Source organism: Alligator mississippiensis, chromosome 13 (genome assembly GCF_030867095.1).
Source record: "Alligator mississippiensis isolate rAllMis1 chromosome 13, rAllMis1, whole genome shotgun sequence".
NCBI lineage: Eukaryota > Metazoa > Chordata > Crocodylia > Alligatoridae > Alligator > Alligator mississippiensis.
The window spans coordinates 55,344,395-55,355,614 of NC_081836.1; the positions used below are offsets into that span (position 1 = coordinate 55,344,395).

General features: G+C 50.4%; 1 long non-coding RNA gene across 2 annotated transcripts; it reads right to left on the reverse strand.

The window, feature by feature from the left end:
- Positions 1–1,537: 1,537 nt before the first annotated feature.
- Positions 1,538–8,199, reverse strand: LOC109284871 (uncharacterized). 2 transcript variants are annotated; one of them, XR_009456411.1, is made up of 3 exons: positions 5,860–8,199; positions 5,139–5,291; positions 1,538–3,420 (listed from the first exon to the last, which is right to left on the reverse strand). It is a non-coding gene; the product is annotated as an uncharacterized LOC109284871 (long non-coding RNA). The 2 variants fall into 2 exon arrangements; XR_002092474.2 differs by having other exon boundaries at positions 5,139–5,370.
- Between the last annotated feature and the right edge of the window lie 3,021 nt (positions 8,200–11,220).

An 11,220-nucleotide genomic window follows, 5' to 3' on the forward strand; every position in this document is an offset into this window, starting at 1 on the left:
TGTATCTTTGTTTTTTGTTTTTACTAGAAAAAGTGAAACCTGAGCTGGTCCCTTTTGGGGTATTTTTTGGGTTTTTTAAAGTGAAACCTGAGGCTGGTCCCTTTTGTGGTTTTTTTTGTTTTGTTTTGTTTTTTAGGAGTTTTTTTTTTTAAACTAGAAAAAGTGAATGTGAAGCTGGTCCCTTTTGTGTGTTTGTTTTGTTGTTGTTGCTTTTTACTAGACAGTGTGAAACCTGGGCTGGTCCCTTTCCGGTTTTTGTTTTTTGGGGTTTTTTTTTTTGTTTTTTACTAGAAAAAGTAAAACCCAAGGCTGGTCCCTTTTGGGATTTTTGTTTTGTTTGGTTTTTTTTTGTTTTGGTTTTTTACTAGAAACAGTGAAACCCGAGGCAGGTTTTCCTAGAGTCAAAAAACCGCCCAAAACAAAACAAGAAGCAACCCCAAATGAAACCCAGGGCTGGCATTGTCGGAGTGTGACAAGCTTGGGGAGCAGGCGTACGGCTTTCCTCTGCCCCCAGATCCTAGGGAAAGCCTCTTCCACCTTCCTCAAGACGAGGTTGTCATTGCCAACCCTCCAGGACTGCCCTGGCATCTCCAGGAATTAGATATAAACCCCTAGGAGATGACTGAGAGTCGCTGGGAGGATAAATGAGAGGGCATTCATTCGGATAAATATGCAATGTTGAATCTGATTTGTACAGTAGTCCGGTGGGGTTTGTAAAATGTCAGCGTCCCGTGCACCGGCCTTCCGGACGTGAAGTCTGCGCACCGTAATGAATGTTGTCCCGTCACGGGATGAAACCTCCTGGAATAGATTCAAAGGAAGTTGGCACCCCTGCAGTCAAAACCCCTATTCTTCTTCACCAGGGAAGACCGCCTGCCGTTTCAAAACGCCTTGCCTCCCATCTGCTTTTCACAGAGCTCCTTCGGAAGCTGGAAATGGGGTGAAAATACCCCGCTGGTCGCCGGCTAGGATGGCAGAAGCTCTTCTGTCCAATTTAGATGATGGATTCATATAGGATGGGTCAGATAGGGATGATCCTGCCTCAGGATCCCTTGGTGACGTCTGGAGATCCCTTCCAGCCCGGCTTCTCTGTGAAGCAAGTTATTAAAAAATAGATACACTATTAAGAGAACGTAGAGGTGGCTGCGTGTTGTGTTTTTGAAGCCCACGCTGGAAACAAACTGGTTTTTCAAGGGGATCTGATGAGCTGGCTTTTGGGCTCTTTTGAGTCCCTGGAAACCTCCCTGTATCTCTGTTTCTGGACTCTGTCTCAGCCTTTTGCTAGGGGTTTATTTTGAAGTATTTCCTTGTTCTGGAAAACCAGATGAGTCCCTCGAGATGGTGGGCAGCCAGTGGAGAAGGCGAACCAGCACAGCTAACTCTAGGAGCCAGCACTAATCTACCTGGATGCATTCAGTAGGTGCGTCTACACATGCACAGTTACCGCACAATAATTTAGGTTACGGTGCAGTAACCGAAAATTACTGTGCAGTACGGGCACGTGTCTACACGTGCACGCCCGTACTGTGCAGTTACTATGGCGACTTAGGCTGACTTGGGTGTAAATTTGCTACTTGCATGATTGAGGTAGGAAATTTATGCCCAATTAGTTATTGCGCAGTAAGGCACGTGTAGTTGCCTTACTGTGCAGTAACACTGTGTGGACTGACTTGGGACTAACTTTAGTTAGTCTACACGTGCAGGTGTTACAGCATAGTAACGTTGTGCGTGGACTGACTTGGGACTAGCTTTAGTTAGTCTACACGTGCAGGCGTGTACGTGTGCAGGCGTTACAGCATAGTAACATTGTGTGTGGACTGACTCTGGACTAACTTTAGTCCCAAGTCAGTCCACACAGCCTTCCTACGCTGTAACGCCTGCACGTGTAGATGCTGGCCTAAAAACCGCTTACTGCGCAGTAACTTGCTGCACAGTACATGCACGTATAGACACGCCCAGTGTCTCTGTTCAGTTCGCTTGGCCTGTTCAAAAAGTCAGACTCGGGTTGAAAGGAAGTTTAAAGGTTGTCTCCACACAGTGGCATCCAAGAATGAAGCTTTAGGCGCGTCACACAGGCCTGGAACAAAGTGGGCATCGTGGGAGAAGTAGATTTGCTGGGAGAGGAGGAGAAAGGGCAAGTGCGTAGGTTGGGGCCAGGCAGAGAGAAGGCACTGTCTTGAAAGGAGTGGGCAGCCTCATCCCCCCACACCTTCAAAATCGACCCGTTCCTGCTTTCGGCACGCAGTGGCATGGTGCACCATAACTTCTGCCAGCTGTCCTGGGTTAAAGTTTAAAAACTGGAGGCCTAACTTGATCTCATGCCTTACTTACCCTGAGTGTCTAGACCACTGTCTACTGAATCTGCTTATATTTCACCTAAGCCACCATATACATACAAACCTGATCGTATATTCAAGTGCCGCAGGCCCCATCCAACGCATCTGGACACTGGGCTTGCCCTTAGACTTATTTATTCGACACATGGTGTAAACCTCTGATAAGAATCAGGTCAAGCAAATCCCATTTTGCTCTCCGATATCCAGTGGGCGGCTACAATCAGATCCGCAAGGCAGCGGCCTGACCGCATGAGAAACAAAACGTTCCTTGTACAAAACCCAGCCAGTTCTAGCAGGCGTCCAAGAGATGATTGCAAAATCTTTTGTTTCTGCCAGAGAAAAATAGCCTCGATGTTCACTTGGTTCCAAAACAAATATTTTGATTTGAAAATGTAACGTTCAGAGAATAAGCCTGTTTCTTTTGGACTTGCGGCACCTGAAAGAAAATCTAAACTTTGCTGCCGCATAAATAGGTAACGCTGCTGACTGCCACTAGATGCCACCAGCGGATTACCAGTTGTGGGGCTGCTCCTATCATTAAAAGGAAATATGGCTTACATTGCTGTTGAAAGAAAAGTTTAAAGGCACCACAATATTTTACAAGACAAAGAGGGCAGAGTAACTCTTAACCCTGCACGCTCACCATAACTGAACAGCGTTAGCTCAGGTTTTTGGAGATATTTAGGTGCTTAGCTCTCGCTGAACTCAGTGGGATTTAGGGGCGTAGAAACTTTGGAGAATCTCACTGTCCATATTTGAGCGCTTTAGGGAGCCATATAGTTAGGAGGGGGATTTGCACATTGGTCCAAGGAGACGATTTACAGTGCATTTCATGGGGGAGGACAGCTTAAGAAATGGATGAACACAACCACAGCTCCTTTAGCAGAACCTCTCATCCTGCAGAAGGGTGAAGTGCTGAGATGGGCTCGTTGCTGGGATCTGCTGAGACTATTGCTGAATGACGAGGGGAAGAGATATTGCTCCCCACCGGTGAGAAGTACCATCTTGGCTGAGAAGCTGGAGGCACTGACTGCTGAGGTTCCCAGTCTACTTGGAAAAGTTTTCCCAGCGATGATGGACGATACTGTGGGGGGAAAAATAAGTCACGTACATCTACATTTGCATCATGGTGCTGGCAAGAGCCCCAGTGTAGGGACATTTATACTTGCAGGATCGGGCCTTTGCCCATAGTCTAGTCAGGGAACTGGTATATTATACACCAGTAAAAGAACTGGTGTGCCTAAGTAGCTTCTCCCTGGGGTGTCTGGTTGGTACAGCTACTCCAGTTATCTTTTCCCAGCGTGAACAAGACCTCAGGCCTTTCCAGTCTGAACTCCAGTGCCAAGTCGGACCCCATAACAGCCCCGCATCCTTCACGGCTCGAGGACACAACATGCACCGGCCAGCACGTTTCAGCCATGCAGCCAGGCAAACATGAGATACGTGAGACGGCTCGTGTCCGCACGCAGGCAGGCTTTGCAAGCCACCTTAGCCAGATGAAACTTGGGGCAACCTGTCACCTCCAAGCTCTCGATTCCCAAACGGTTGCTAACCAGGGGTGCAAATTAGGGCAGCCTCCTACAAGGTCTCCTCTTATCAGACATCACAGTGCTGAGCACAGTGTGCGACGAGTGCAGGTGTCTACCACGCTCCCGCACCTTGCGGTCCTGAAAGCAAGTCAAGTACTCTTTGAGTTGCAGCACGTCCTAGCTGGAAGCATAATGACCCCGAGCGCTAAGTGCCCTTATGCCACGGGCAGCACTTCCTAAACCAAACTGGATCCATTCCCTAACCTCAGCGCCCACCAAAACCTTGCTGCAAAGAGAACGGGCTGTTGCCACCAAGAACCTGCCCCAGTCCCATGCTCCGTGCTGCGAAGGGGGCTCTCCTCACCCAACCCGTGCCTCCCACAAATTGGCAGATATCACCATTGAGTGAAACGATGGGGAACGGCCAAGGGAGGAAGGAACCGAGGTGCACCAGGCAACGAAGGGGAGATTTCAGGTGAGCGATGGAGCGATGCAGGCTGTTTCAGAAGGCAGGAAAGCAAGGCTTTTGGCCAACACTGCTGCAATGGCAGTTACTTCCCAGAGGGCTCAGACCAGTAGACACCCAGTGGTGCTGGCATTGGAGCGGTGATCTTTGTCTAGCTACACCAGCACAACTTCCAGTGGGGAGACATTAAAAAGATAGCTGATAAATCACTCTCCTGTTTGCAGGGGGGGAAAAAACCAATCCAGGCAACCCAGGAGAGGGGCTCAGGTGGATGTGCCCTGCATTTCCTTTTCTTGGGGGAAGAAATCTTTTCGAGGAAAGAAGCCAAGTGAAATCTCCAGCTACGGCTGTGCCGGTCCCAATTTTCCGCAGCCGAAAAGGATTGCACGGAGTCCCCGGGCTCTGCGTGGGCAAACCCTCTGTGCGCAGGAGACGCCCGGAGCAATATGCACGGGCAACCTTTCCAGACAGGAATCCTTCCCTCCTACTCTCGGCTATGTAAAGGTCACGGAGCACAACGGGGACCCGGCAGCTTTGATTGCGGCTGACATGCAGCAAGTCACTCTCCGCGTTTGTCGCTCTACCCGCCCCCGCCTGTCTCAGACACCAGCGCTCAGTGGCAAACAGCATTGGGGGAATTTGAACTGCAAACTTTGGGAGGCAAGGCTTTTTTTTGGGTTGCGTGTTTGATCGGGCCAAGCGTATGGTTGAGAGAGCTGTCAGACAAGCTTCCCCAGGGCACCGCGCTCTGTCCGAAGGCGGCTCAGCTGATGACATCCCCGAAATGTTTGCTTGCTCCGCTCTTACCTGCTGTAGTTTAGTGGAGATGGAGACGTGTCGCCTATTCAGCCAGGACATAAATCCTCCATTTCATGGGACCGCTGTGCCCTCCTAGATCGTGGCTGCGTCTTGTGGCTGGTTTTGCTTTGTGTGTGGTCCGCGGTGCCAGAATTTCTCCTGCTGGAAAAGTTTTGCTGCCTTAACTCGGCATAATCCTGCGTGCCAGCTGAAGGCATCCATTATGCGGTAGGGAGCGTAGCTGTTAGCAGTCAATAAACTTGCTTTTAGTTTCCAATGACCGTGTCCTAGTCTCCTTGCCTGATATAAGACCCATTACAGCATCATAGGGATGCAGCAGTAGGTCCTGCCCCTCACCCTGGAAGACCAGTTGTAGCACTAGGCATCAGCGAGTGGGCGCATCTTGGGCCTGAGTGAGTCTCCCGCCGTAAGGGCATGTCTGGGGAAACAGCTCCTGTCCAAATGGGCACTTCTAATATTTTTCAGGTTTCATTAACACCCCCCTTAAATGCTCCCTTCTCCTCAAGTTGCATTAACCAAAGAAAAAAATGATGACATTTTAAAATTTTGTTTCACCCTCCCTTCCCAACCCCTCCTTCCACAAACAACCTTAAAAGAAAATGAATTTTCACTTGCACTCATTTTTTTTTTCTCACAGGGGAAAAAACAAACAAACCAGCTAGCAATTTTACTTATATTCTGACTATTCAGCCCATCAGCTATAACATACCTGCTGGAGAGCCATTTAAAGAACCCGTCCTCGACTGCCGAAGGCAATCACATGCTGGCCAAACCAACACTGTGATACCCACCCCATCATGACCATGCGGCACTGGGGGCTATTCGGCTGCTGCGAGTCATCTGTAAATGCTTCATGTAGGGCCCCCATCCCGTCCCCGTCACAGGGAGCTATACTTCTCGCTGTCCCTAATTATCTTCATTTCTAATCTTGATGACTATAATGAAATCCTGACCAGAAACCTCATGCAATGATTCAGCAGGGGAGAGGGGGGGGTCAGCTCTGCATCCTTTGTGACAAATGGTGTATCGCTGAGATACCATGTGTGTTATTTAATGATGTTAGTCCTTCTGACCAAGGTAAAAACATTGCTTTCTTCTTTTCTCCCTCTTCCCCCCCCTCCATCCTCCCCCACTTATGTGATGTTCCCTGCCTAAAAGGAATAAATCAAGGCCTCCCCTGCGGAAAGGGAGCGGTATCAATCCTAATTCTTCCAGCAGGAACAAAGGAGGCTTGTTTGTTGATGTCTGACTTTTCCCCTTTCGCAGGAACAGTCGGTGCTGGAGCCTGCATGCACATTTTGTCCCGGTGACTAATGAATGCCTCATTCCCACATCAAAGGCAGAAGCTTGTCAGGTGTGTGCAGCGCACCGCTTCTGAGGTCTCCTCAATTACTCTCAGGAAGAGGATGCGCTAATGAAGAATAACAACCACCAGCACGTTCCATCAAGGCTAGACGGCCCGTTCAGAGCAGAGCCCAGCTTGCCGAGAAGGCTGCTCCAGGCACCGGGACAGTGGACTTGCACTGGGGCAAACACTCCCTTACGTGGGTGCATGGTGGAAACACGGTGGGCACCCACAGGTGGGCTATAGAGAGGATGCTCCTGAGCTGGGACACTTGCAATGCAGTTCTGCCCAGACAACAGTGCCCTTTGTGCAAGCTGTCTAGAGAGAGGCCCTTGTAAAGCTGTGTGCTTCAGCACATGGCGGGCTGAAGTTTGGGCTTCTGGGAGTGGGTTGGGGGAAGACAAGGTCTAACGATCACGAACTGCTGGAAGACCGTTTTAGACTGGACATAAGGAAAAACTTCTTTACGGTCCGAGTCTCCAGAGCCTGGAATAGGCTCCCCCCAGAAGCGGTGCAAGCACCTACTCTGGATACCTTTAAGAAACGCCTGGATGCTTATCTTGCTGGGGTGATGCAACCCCAGCTGTCCTGCTGCCCCTTGGGCGGGGGGCTGGACCCGATGATCTCGCAAGGTCCCTTCCAGCCCTAATGTCTATGAAATCTGCCTTGCAGGGCGCTTCCAGCTGACGGCTTCCTCTGATGGCAGCGCCTAACTAATAACATGAGTTCAGTGGGGCAGCCGCAGCGCTTAGCTCGAGTGGCAGTGGGGTGGGTGCACACCCTAGCCAGGGACAGGCAGATCCTGAGCTCAAGTAGCCAGGAGATCGTTGCGGTTATAAAATGCATGAACTCTATTGCTCTCCCCTTTCCCCTGCACCTCAACCTCTCTCTCTGCTGAAACGCAGGCTTTTCAAGGCAGAAAAAAAGAAAAAGCATTACAGAGTCAAACCTCTGAGCTATGATATGCAAAACCCTGAACGCAGGTGGTTATCACAGCTGCCAGTCAGCCTTGGAAGTGGAGCACCAGATAATTTCTTTGCAAACATAACACGGAGCAGAAGCACAACATTTGCAAACAGTCGTGGGGACACGTTTGAAGAACTGGCACGAAAGCAACCCAGAGCCCTACTGAGCTGCTGTGCACGTGGTAGGAGGCTGCTGTTTGAGGGGTTGCAGTGGAGAAGGTTAGTTTTGGAGAACGATCTTGCACCTCTTTCACTGCACACCTAGGGTCTCTTCCGATCTCACGGCCTCCGTGGTGCAGCCCGAGTGGGCTGTGGACCGTGGGAGTGGGGTTGGTCTCCTGGATCCTCCTTGGCCTCAGGAACGTGACCGCTGAGTGCCATCCAGCCCCGCCAGGATTTTCTCAGCAAGCAACGGTTCAAGGATCCTGACAGCCGGCAGCAATCACAGCTCATCAAGGCAATGCTGTGATGATGGGCTCTAGCTTGCTTCTTCATGTGGTGGGTTAGATTGATCCACCTTTCCATTACAATCAGCGTAACCTAAAGACTGGTCCCATAGGAAGCAGAGAGAGGTGCCAACTGTTGGGGTAGAGGTGGCACAGTCTGGTATAGTGGTTTAAAGGATGGCAGATGCAATGTCATTAGGTGTTTCAGAATATATCCATCTACCTTCCCTAGGGTGTTATCCTGATGCCCGACACCACGGCATCTGGCCACCAGTGGCAGTAACAGCACCCCCACTGCCCTTCATGGGGTCTCCAAGCTCTTCTCCCGGTTTAAAGTTAAAACCTCTACGTGGAAGGGTTTCTGTTTCAATACATTAACGCTTCTCTTTTTTTTTCATATTTTTTTAAGATCGAGTCATTTCAGGGGTTGGTTTTGGAGGGTTGGGGCTCCTCAGGGTGGAAGGAGGTGGCAATGCCACCTTTCAGGTGGGAGGCATGTTGTCCAGGTTGTAAGTTCACTGGAACCAATTCACTGTAAAAGCCCTTGTACGTGGTGGCAAACCCCAAGCAAATTGCCTCCCATGTCCTTGCTCGCAAGACCAGAGGATCCCAAGGACGGAGCTCGGGTCTAACAGCTCTTACTTGGTCCGAATCAAGGATCCCGCTCTTAAGTCCCCAAAACAGGGACAGATTGGAAGCACCTTAACCTGAGAGCAGTGCTTAGACACTTGGATAAGTTGTCACCACCATATTTCTACCTAGGATTCACGCCGTCCTCTAAGTGCTCAGAGGAGAGGCAGGAGTGACAGAAATCACCATGCAGCGGCACACCCCAAAAATTTATTTTTAATCCCAAATATTTATGATCAACACCTGCTAAACGGACAGTGAAATACAAGTCACGGTGGCATTAACATGCAATAAAGCTGGTTTATTTTTAGTCTGTTTACACAGCACTGCAAGTCTGACTCATCCCAGCCCGGTCTTTAGCTGTAATAGAGGGATATAAAGCCCTTTTTCTTAATGGCCTTTCTACTTCTGTTCTTGGCGCTCTGTCCACCTGCTGTTCAAATCAAATTAGAAGAAAATGCACTGAAAGGACTGAACTTTGACAGGAGTTTACTTACTCTCCTTTGCTAAATATATTTGCTCTGAGAGTTTTTTTTTTGGTGGGAAAGAAATCCAGCTAATGCTGCAGGAAGGAGTCTGCAGCAGCTGCCCGAGATCTATGGACCAAGAAGGAAATACCAGCAAGAACTGGGCTGATGGGGTCTGGGGATTTGGAAAGGTCTTGTTCAAAAGAGTTGGAAGCGCTTGTGTGCTGGAAGATGCAAAACATCCTCTAAAGCTGCAAGGGCAGATGAGGAATAGATGACATAGAAAGTGACCCCAGATTCAGCATGGAAAGGTGGCTGGCCAGCTTTCCTCCGAGTCGGCAGCGTGCGAGGGCACCCGTGTTGTTACCCCTGGAAAAGTACCCCGTCGGGGCAGCCAGGCTCCCAAGAAGAGAGATTGCAAAATGATCTGTGAAACGCCCGGTGCTCTGCGAAGAATTAATTTGTATTGGAACTCGTGACCATTTGTATCATTTTTGCTAATGAGGAAAATTAATTAGTGCCTCCATCAGAGCCAGTCATGAGAAATTACTTGCATCTACCCTGGAGGCAGGGATGCTGGGAAGGGTGAGAAGTAGCAGAGCTGCTGAATCCCAGCTGGGCAGATGAACTCAATAAATGAAGCAGGAGCAAGAGCTATAAATAAGATCGGCTTCTGGGCTGAGCGAGGCTGGGGCGAGACATGGGAACTCCGAGATGAGAGTCACGGCAAAGAGCTGCCAAGTCCTGGACAGAGTGCCGGCCCTAAGGGCCACGATGGGGAGCAGCAAGCGGTAGCCGGGTCCTACGGCTAGTAAATGCACGCTCCATCTCCAGCTTTCCTCTTGTTGGAAGACTGTCTTTGGAGGATGAATGTCTATGACATCTATGAAATACCAGCTATGTCCAGGAAGCACTGCCTGGACAGCACCGCTCAGGCTGGAGAGGCTACAGCACTTGCCGGTCCTCTCAAAGGTTATGTGGGGTTGCGCTGCATTTGGATGTGCACTGGTGTCCAACACGAGCCATTATCCCTTGCAAAGAGGTTCTGTGCCTGGCCGTGGGATTCGGTAGGCGGCCAAGGTGCTGCATTGTACCGAAGGGCTGCACTCGGAGGATCCCGTTCTGCCAGGCGCACAGTGGGGTAGCCAAGAAGCCAGCACACATCCTACTGGAGCAGTATGTGGCTGGGTCAAAACTGACTGGCAAGGCAAAAGCTGCCGGCCTTTGTGCTCGGCTTGGCCGGTGAGATGGGATGGGAGCTTCCTGGCTCAAAGCACGGTATCTGAACACCTGCGGATGTCAGGGGCGTTAGTTCCCATGAGCCCCCCGGGAGCGGCTGAGCACGCGATCGGTGTCTGGTGTGGTTTACATGCCAGTTCTCATGTAGGGATAGAAACTGCCCTGCAAAATAAGACCAGAGTGGTCTTCTCTTCTCACCGTCCTTGGTAGAAAACCATCTGCAGCACTCTCCCGTTTGCCATGGGCATGTGGGCTTGAGTTGGCCAACTGGAAGGCCTGGCAAGCTTCATCCAGACACCTGTGGCCACTTACCTCTGGCTATAGGCACCAGTTTCTCCAGGCAGAGGAAACCACCCTGCTGTTCTGAGAGGGAGGAAGACAGATAGGTACCCACCTGTGTTGCATAAAGCCCACCCTTGATAGCTACCCTGCTTGGCAGCAGATTCAGCTCAGAGATGCTCCCTGAATGGCCCAAGGAAGGTAAAATTTCCCCCTCCAGGGTCTCATAAGGACATGGTGCCAGGGGCGAGCTGGTGGGATCTTCTAGCAGCCTTTGCTTCTACCACTCTGTTGAGTTTCAAACCAGCGTCAAAGTCCATCTCCACTAAGGGAAGTCGAGGCAAACAGAAACTTATTAAGCAAACGGCACTGCTCTTCAAGCTTGTTAACAAACCATGCCACTCCAGGCTTTGCAGGCTCACCCAAGTGCCTTCTGCTCATCTTTTCTTGTGGCTAAGGGCCTCTCTGATACTCCCCGTTGCACCTCCGGACTTCTTAAATGGCTCTGCTCTCTCACACCGGTGTGGCAGAGCCAAGCACAGCCACCATTACACAAGGGGCCAATCCTTGCTAAGGGAGACTCCTTTCTGCCACAGTCCGGACCTCCCTAGCCCTCATCCCAGGGTCCACAGATTTCATAGATTTTAGGGTTGGAAGGGACCTTGTAGATCATCGAGTCCGACCCCCTGCCCTGGGCAG